The sequence below is a fragment of the Chrysemys picta genome, chromosome 4, assembly GCF_011386835.1.
Source record: "Chrysemys picta bellii isolate R12L10 chromosome 4, ASM1138683v2, whole genome shotgun sequence".
Lineage (NCBI taxonomy): Eukaryota > Metazoa > Chordata > Testudines > Emydidae > Chrysemys > Chrysemys picta.
Genome location: NC_088794.1, coordinates 134,380,091 through 134,387,926, shown reverse-complemented (window position 1 = coordinate 134,387,926; position 7,836 = coordinate 134,380,091). Strand labels below are relative to the sequence as shown.

The 7,836-nt window shown below is 41.9% G+C and overlaps 1 long non-coding RNA gene across 2 annotated transcripts; it reads right to left on the bottom strand.

The window, feature by feature from the left end:
* Nucleotides 1-1,407: 1,407 nt before the first annotated feature.
* On the bottom strand, nt 1,408-6,631 carry LOC135983202 (uncharacterized). 2 transcript variants are annotated; one of them, XR_010600764.1, is made up of 2 exons: nt 4,905-6,631; nt 1,408-4,510 (listed from the first exon to the last, which is right to left on the bottom strand). It is a non-coding gene; the product is annotated as an uncharacterized LOC135983202 (long non-coding RNA). The 2 variants fall into 2 exon arrangements; XR_010600765.1 differs by having other exon boundaries at nt 1,408-4,494.
* Between the last annotated feature and the right edge of the window lie 1,205 nt (nt 6,632-7,836).

Genomic DNA, 7,836 nt, shown 5'->3' with positions numbered 1-7,836 from the left:
CGCCGGGCTGCCGGGGGCCGGCGGTGCTGGGCGGCCGGGGGCCGGCGGTGCTGGGCGGCCGGGGGGTGCGCCGGGCCGCCGGGGACTGGCGGTGCTGGGCGGGCCGGGGGTGGTCGGCCGGGGGCCGGGCCCGGGGCCGGCACCCCAGGGCACGAGCCGACCCAGGCTGGAGACGCCGGGGGGGCCAGACTGGGCCGCGCCTCCTCCCCCCACACTCCCCTTACCTGCTTCAGGCTTCCCGCGAATCAAATGTTCGCGGGAAGCAGGGGAGGGGGTGGAGTTGGGGTGTGGGCGGGGCTGGGGGCGGGGCCGGGGGACAAACAAGGAAATATCGGGACAGTCCCGATAAAATCGGGACGTCTGGTCACCCTAGGTGTTTGTAACTCTGAGCTTCTGCTGTATTTCATCCAACAAGGAGAGTTCTTGCCTCACAAGGCATGGTTCTTATCCTCACATGGAAATTTAATTTTAAGTATCTGCTCCTTTCTATATAACCATTCCCCACACCCTAGGAAAAAGCACAAATGTTCTTTTTGGAGAACATGGTAAAGAGGCATAAGCCTTCCTTTAGGAATGCCCAACAATGCGGTGAACTCTATTGTCAATTTAGCATGAAGGGATTGCAAAAAACACAAAGTTTCCCTGGAAAATAATCCCAGTATAGGGAACCTCTCCCATCAGGTGCAGAGCTACTGTAGCCAACTCCCTGACAACTCCTGGCATAAGGAGTAGGAAGGGTATGGCTGGGATATTCCTAAACCCTGAAAAATTCCCCAGTTGTGGCAATACCCACAGGGGCCAAAGCATCTGAGATGTAATTTAGGGCAGCCCTCAGACTACCCTAGCCTATGCTGAGTGCTGAACCAGCCTCTCAGGAGCCCCAGAATGGGGGAAGTACAAGGTGCTGTCCTTGTGCCAGATACTGCACTAGCACAGGAATGAATTGAGACTTCATCTCAGGCTGACTCCTCACAATATGAGAGACATGCACACAACAGGAGCTAGGAGACAACACAAATGAGTTAGCCAGTCTATTCAGACATACATCAATAGAACAAAAAAACATCAGGAGATTTCTTGAGAACATCAGGAGCATGGGGCATTGTTACCAAAAACAGGAGCCTTAAAGTTCAGATCTTTTTTTTAAAAAAAGCAAGCCACACCTAGAGTCACCGACACACAATAAATGTGGAAAACCAGAATGCCATTTTCACAGGGTCAGTTTCCAAACTACCAGCACTGTAAATACAATCTGGGATCTGAGAAGCAGGCTGGGTCTTATCTTCTTACACATCAATAAGCTAAATCCAGACCTCAGTTACACTTGTTCAGCCTATTTCATTGATTGCATTTGTTACCGAAATATCGGGTCCACCTAGCTGAGAACCAATAACAGCCAGACAGGGATAAGGAAGAGTTGCTTTATTCTGCAGAAGAAAGGAGAGCTTTGCACTTTAGTACAAAAACTCTGTCTTACACACATTTTACAGATTTTTTATACACATTCAGACAAAGGTCCTTGCAGTGTTAACACTTGATTGGTGGTTGTCAGACCCGTGCTTTTGCTATCTGGTCAGTGAAAACCGGCTTGGGACTAGCTCCAACTACCGTAAGGCCTTGAAGGGAAGACAGTTGAAAAGTTCAGGCTACTGTGTACTTGAAGTGTCTGCTTCCCCCTTATGGCCCGGTTGACATAAAGGCTGCTCTGTTAAGGGGGGGTTACTAGTAACTTTCACAGTCCCCCCTTCGGGCCTGACAAATTCAAAAATTGTCAGGCCCGTTATGCAATTTGCGATTAAGCTGGAGGGACAGATACTGGGTTTTCTTATGGACAGCAGAGCTTTTGATTATAGCATTACACAGGCATTTGGCACATTGTATTATTGTCTAAATAACACATAGAAAGAAAAGAATTCATTTAACAATTGTTTGAAAGAGCCCCGTAAACCATGACCCAAGGTCTGGAAGGAGGTCCTCAAAACTAAAGGTGTGATCAAGAGATACAGCATGGAAAACAACAGCAGCATTCTGTTTATACATAGGTTATTCTGATATTTTGTTTTGCTTACTAATGTAGACTCTTAGTCTACATTCTATATTATTTACACAAGGTCGCAACAACTTTTTACACAGTTTTTTTTTACTCGCCTTACACATTTTTTGCTTTTACAAATTTTGTATTATTAGGGTTACAGTTAGCCTAACTCTTGCTAACGAACTGTCATGCATTGCATCTCCTTCCTGTCAGTTTTTTTTTTGTTTTTACAACTTTTTTTTTTGTATATTAGTACAACAAACATTTTTAAATTTTTATTTGCATTAAGTTTTGGAATTCAGATTTTACTTTAGATGCTTTAACCTAAAGGGTTTTGATTGGATGTAATGACAATGCATGATGAGCATGGACATGAAAGGTATTACTATTATTACGTCTTTTACAACAATAACATAATTTTAAGATAACTAATAACAATACAAGCAATAACATTTTTATAGCAATACTATAATGGGGTTGTTGTACAGCCTTAGTTATAAAGCACAATACATTATACTTAGTACATAAAATAGATACTCTATCAACAGTATGAAAGGAATACTTTTTAACTTGATATATATTTTGAAGCATGTGAATTTGCCCTTGTACTTCAGAGATTTTCTGAATCTCTGGTAACAGTGAAAACAAATTCTGAAATTTATCAGATACTAAACTAGTCTAATTAAAGGGTATCTGGAACTTAAGGGCTACTTGAAAAACTCTATCTGCAGGCCAGTAAATGTTTATATCACTTGGCCTTGGGCCAGGCTTATAGACTATCAGGGTTGGAAGGGACCTCAGGAGGTCATTTAGTCTAATCCCCTACTCAAAGCAGGACCAACCCCAATTAAATCTCTAAAAATGATATGGTTGCCTGCAGTGGTAGTGAGATTAAAATGTATGTCTTGCGATATGGTGTCATTAACATAAACACAGCTATCATTAGCTTGAAAAAATAAGTGTCCTGTCAGGGTAGTTTCTTGTCCTCTACTCTCCCAGCAAACGTAGTCATGAAGAGTAACAACTTCTCCTGGCTTCAGTTTACGGATACACTGAAGCTGTGGGGATTTTAATGACCAAAATGTTCATTGACTCCCTAACCCCATCCAAATGTCAGATGTAATTCCAGGAGCACTGACTAAAAATCGATTGGGCATACCAGGAGATCTAATTTCCCAGATGTTTTGGTGAATTACTTAATTCTACATGCATTTTCTTCATGGACCCGGCAGGATTCGGTATGTGGGAGCCTACCCCCCCCCAACCGGTCCATATGCTTGGAAGGAGCACTGAGAATGTCTGCACTTCCACCCAGAAAGTCTCCAAGTATGTCTCCATGGCTACAGATCAGATGGTACTCCTGATGTGTCTGTAAGGGCAGTGGGCCAAGCCTGATGCTCTAGATCATTTCGAATGGCCATTAGCTGGTCATTCAGGAAATCCTGAATTTTTGAACATGCTAGATTCTACTGCAATGCTTTCCCAGCCTCAGTGATATTCAATACTATCTCTGTCAGCAACTTCTGGGTCATAGAACTAAGGGCGGAGATAACATGTAACTCACTAATTTCAGCCTGTACCTGGGTTAGCTGTGCCCCAATTTCTCATCATGTTCTTGGTTTTTAAAAATATTCTACACTGCTGCTGCACTTTTGGCCCCATCCCATAGGGATCCGGTCAAGTCATTTCTTTCTAGAGGAAATAACTTAAACCCTCTGTTGTGCTAATTTAATGGCAGCCCCCTGTGAGCAATTTGGGTATGTAGTGGTGATCTGGAAACTGAATAAGGGTAATGAAAATTTAACAGTCCTTAGTGTAGTGTTAATTACAGTTCATTGATATTTTAATACATTTTTTTTTGGTGTAGTACTATACTACATTCTTAAGCATGGGTTTTACAAGTTTCTTCCTGCCAGTGTATAATTTTTTGTTTTTTTACCAGGGTCAGTTCTTAATGTCTTTTGTAGTCAGGAATTCCTGGACTTTGGTGGTTCCAATGAAGCAAGTGTTCCTTCTTCTCTTTTCCTGAAACAGTGTGATTTAGCATCATACAGGGGAGAGGTTACTAGCACATCACCCTGTAATGGTTTTGCTTCTTCTAGAAAAATCCAGAGGCACAGTAGGTCTGTCAGTGGACAAGGGAGAGGTTACTAGCACTTCACCTTGTCTTTTTTCTTTTTTCTTGCTGTCCAGAAGGCACAGCAGAGCTAGGAGGAGAAATAGGCTTATCAGTCGAAGAGTCCTTCCGAGGTGGAGGGGTCTTTTTACAGTGAGAAGCATGGGTCCAGGCAGGTAGTCCTTGGCACTTTACAGCGGTGTTGGTGGTTAACAGCACTTGGAAAGGGCCTTTCCAGTGGGGAGCCAAAGCAGTCTTTCGTTGATGAACTTTACATAGACTTAGTCTCCTTGTTTCAATCAATGGCAGGGCTGCTAGGGTCTTTGGGTAGCACTTCTTTTATCTGTGAGAAAAGAAACCTAACACATTTTATTAATGCCTGGCAGTATTTTGCAGATTTCATAGTTGCTTGGGCACATTCAGCCCCCCCTTTTCTTGGCTATTAGCCAAGTCTTAGCTGTGGGCAGTGTCCTTGGATGGGCTAGCATCTTATCTTTGGACTGAGCTTGCTGGCTATTTTTTTTCTAGTTAACTCGTTCTGTTTTTTTTTTTGCTTTTTTTTTTGGCTTTTTTTAACTTACAAAGGAAACTTTTACTTTTTACTTATACACTTTTTTTTAAAAATGAACACATACACAATTGCCATTATACAGTACATTAGTTTTATTACTTAATGTATGCCATGTACACTTTTCTAGTAAAATAACTTTATTACAGAGCTTTGGAGCAACAAACCAGGACAAGCACACCCACCTTTGAGGAGTCCACTCGGTACAACCTCTGGTGTCCAATAGCTTTCTTCTCTTTCTAGCCCTCTGGCTAGAAATCTGAGGTAGCCAGAAGGATCCCATGGGCAATATGGGGAGTGGGTTAACCTTCCATGTCCTTGCTTCCAAAGACTGTTGGTATGCAAATTTTAACAACAATTTTGGCCATAGAACATAAAAATAATTTTTATTGTGCCAGCGAATGCATGGTACGTTGAATGCTATTCAGCTGGCATCCGTTTTCTCTGATGATTTGAAAGACAAAAGAACAGAGGTTTACCCCTTCTGGGCAGTCAGTCATTGCTTAAAATATTTTTTTTATATACACATACTTTTGTTGATTTTAGGCAAAACAGAGGAATTACCTCATATTTTTTTTATTTGTTTTATAGGCAGCCCAGGTTTCAGTGGCTTTTACTTTATTAGTTAGAAAATTGCATTAATACAGATGCTTTCTGGCTTGCTTCCAGATTTAAAGCTATCCACAGCTTAAAAATTCTTACGTAAAAAGGGACACAATTAACTTTCCCAGACTTTTGATTGCCTTTTACTTCTAACTCCTGCTTTCAAACACCCAGTGATCTGAAAAAGACAACACAACCTATATTGGTAGGTTTGCATTTTTTTTACTTCTGCTACAATATACACTGCACATGTTCTGGGGAAAATGCATATCCTATCCACAATTAAATTTCTACAACACTAGCCACATCAATTTCTACACAAGGTGTAACTATATTTCTTTTTAAACACCGGGTAAAGACCATTTACTTAACATATAATCTAAAGGGCTATCCTCAGAGGGTTTTACCAGAGACCCACCCATCTGCCTGCTGACACTCTAACAGAGAATTACACAGAGAACAGAGGGAATTATGGCCTAATTACCAGAGACCCACCCACCTGCCTGCTGACACTCTAACAGAGAATTACACAGAGAACAGAGGGAATTATGGCCTAATAGGATCCTATTACAGGAATTTCTACTAATACTGACCGCTACAGGGGACGGGACAGAAGGATCCCAATTCGACCTCAGAGCTTCATCGCACGCGATGGCTTCTACTCTGAGGAATTACGAATGAGAGGCTCAGTTCCGTCCACACACCTAACGCCCAAATGTATAAGACAGAAATTCATTAACCGGTTAACCAGACCAGAACCAGATAGTGTCTCCTTATCCTATTAGGACTCACCTTATCGGAGCACGAACCCCAGGGGCTGCGGTGAAGCAGAGAAAAGGGGCGAAACACCCCGTTGGCGCCGTTCCTAATTCGCCGCAGCCGTCCGGAGTCCAATGTCCGAGCTAGGATAGTCCCGGCGGAGTCGCCAGAAACTGTTACCGAAATATCGGGTCCACCTAGCTGAGAACCAATAACAGCCAGACAGGGATAAGGAAGAGTTGCTTTATTCTGCAGAAGAAAGGAGAGCTTTGCACCTTAGTACAAAAACTCTGTCTTACACACATTTTACAGATTTTTTATACACATTCAGACAAAGGTCCTTGCAGTGTTAACACTTGATTGGTGGTTGTCAGACCCGTGCTTTTGCTATCTGGTCAGTGAAAACCGGCTTGGGACTAGCTCCAACTACCGTAAGGCCTTGAAGGGAAGACAGTTGAAAAGTTCAGGCTACTGTGTACTTGAAGTGTCTGCTTCCCCCTTATGGCCCGGTTGACATAAAGGCTGCTCTGTTAAGGGGGGGTTACTAGTAACTTTCACACATTGGTGGAAATTAAAATCACAACAGCCATCTATTTCCCCCCCTCTGATTTTAAGTAATGCAGATTTAATCACATTACCTGGTAGAGGTGAGGGCCGGATGTTGTCAGTATTGTCAGTGCAGGCTCAAGATTTCCTCCCACTTTTCAAAAGGGACAAGAATATTTTTGAGTTAGTGACAAAAAAATTTCCCTCTGTGTCATGTACTTATTTTCTAAGTTCTAAACAGATACTTAGGGCCTGACCATTCAGCCTTTACTTACAAGAGTAATTCTCACTTACATGCTTAATGCCATTGAAATCAGTGGAACAACTTGAATAATCAGAACCAAGTTCTTAGAAATGTCTGCAGATAGCATTCATTTAGTGAAGCAGTGCCACTTGAAATTTTGAAACAGGTACATTTTGAAAGGCTGAGACAGAGACAGGCGTTTTGAGAAGAAAAACCATTGGCAGTGCTTTCCGGGAAAAAGCATTCTGTTCTCCCCCACCCCCTACAAATAAAACTGATTTGGTCTCCTCCATGTTTGTTTCACTACGTGTGACGTTTTAAAATTTGCTTTGAAAATACAATTGGTGAGTTAATTGAATTCTTGTGCTAGATCCATGCTACTGACTGGAACCAAGAGCCAGCAGGCACTGTGTAAAAATTTCTACACACAGCTCTGCCAGTGGAAGTCAACCATACTTTCCTAAACCATTAGTATGGTGCCTTAGCTATGCCCTTCAAGTGGAACTAGGATGAAACCACCATGGGCATTCTATGGCAGAATCTGAACTCATGATTTAAATACCAGTGCTACTAGGAGAACACAAAGCACCTCATCATGAATTTCACCATCTTGTTACAAACATTTTTCCAAACTATTTCCCACTTTCGATAGACACAAAGCCCACTTGCCAATTTCCTTCTTTCCCTCGTTTACCATAATCACGTGGAGAAGTGCTGCAGTGTGAAATTATAATTGAAAATTATTTTAATACAAGTCAACATTACCAAAAAGTTAAAATGTGAGATTTATATGGCAAAACAATTTCAAGGTAAGTCTTTAAAGACCTCCTTTCAGGGCCATTCAAATATAATATTTCCAGTCTTAGAAAGACCATGATGATGTGATTACAATCCTAAAACAAATATGAGAAAATTTGGAGATCAGTTTTGTAATAATGAAATAAGGTCAATGCAAATTAAATTCC